Genomic DNA, 1,262 nt, shown 5'->3' on the forward strand with positions numbered 1-1,262 from the left:
ATGTGAATACAAGGGAGGTTTAGCTTTAGGCATTTTAATTTAAGCATGTTTAGCTTAGTTAACGGAAGCTGCTGGCATCAGAGCAAGTGTAATTACTGCATTCACGCGCTCTTCGGATGCTCTCATTTCCCGAGTTGTGCTTTTAAGTGGGAATGTGAAAACAACATGGACAGTCGCGTTACTACAAAGATTTGTGTTATTTGTATTATTAGAGCTTTCCGACTTGAGTTCACGTGCATTTTCTCAGTCGGGAAATTATTTTTCACGTGCGGTGCCAGTGATGATGCTTCTTACGTCCGTTTCGGAGAACCAGAGGACAAATATTTCAATCGATCGCTCAGGCATGGCACCGAAATGAGGCACCGAAATCTGCGTTCGGATTCGGTTCACCGGGATTCCCTCTGCATCACGGAAATCATACGACCTTAACTTATAACTTGTTATTAATGCGACACCATCTGCATGGTGGGATGGTGTCCGCGAATATGAGCGAAGATGTTGGATGTATTGCCTGCTTTTGCAGCCACTTTGAGTCGACATTTTTTGCAAATTGGATCCGTCCTCAAGGACAACCCCACGTTCGTTTTTTTTCATATCCGATGTATTCCCATACTGCAGATTTTAACTTTTTTTCGGCGGGGATGGAGATTAGATATTATCTCTGTCTCTCATTTTCTCCGCTGCACGTGCGTGTAAGCAGCCAAGTGAATGCAGTAAAGCAGCCAAGCGGAAATAAGTTGCATGTGCGCGGGTGAGATTGTTTTCATTCATATTTTTTTTAAAACCGTAGATATGAAAATGTTTACGGTATGATAACCGTTGCAAGTTCAAACCATCATACCAGTATATCGTTACAACCCTAGTTATAAGTATACGTTTTAAATAAAATTTTTAACATACAAATAAGAAATGTTATAAGAGACTCAAATAAATGAAGGCTTGATGAGCAAAAGATATGCAATGTTTAAAATGGTATAGCCTAATTTAGTTGCACAGTAGGCTATATTACACACAGCACAAGGAAGTTTTAAAATTTTTTTTGTAATATTCATGTAATTTACATGAATACTTACCAAGATGGACATTTTGATATTGAGTGTGCAGGATTTAAGAAATGATCTGTTCATGTAGGAAAGCACGGTGCATGTAGGGGGTGTGGCCTCAATAGCCCCATGTTTCCAAACTTTTGACCAGTACAGTACTTCTGTATGATAACAGAAAGCTGGCTAGCAGAAAGAGCATCACAGCTTGAGCTAGCTAGC

At 39.9% G+C, this 1,262-nt stretch overlaps 1 protein-coding gene across 2 annotated transcripts in view; it reads right to left on the reverse strand.

Annotated features, from left to right (window-relative positions):
- The window catches only part of prrc2c (proline-rich coiled-coil 2C), a 41,152-nt gene that overhangs the window by 21,861 nt on the left and 18,029 nt on the right, over positions 1-1,262 (reverse strand). The gene's annotated exons all lie outside the window — the stretch shown is intronic.

The sequence above is a fragment of the Sinocyclocheilus rhinocerous genome, unplaced genomic scaffold (genome assembly GCF_001515625.1).
Source record: "Sinocyclocheilus rhinocerous isolate Xijiao unplaced genomic scaffold, SAMN03320098_v1.1 scaffold2685, whole genome shotgun sequence".
Classification (NCBI taxonomy): Eukaryota; Metazoa; Chordata; class Actinopteri; order Cypriniformes; family Cyprinidae; genus Sinocyclocheilus; species Sinocyclocheilus rhinocerous.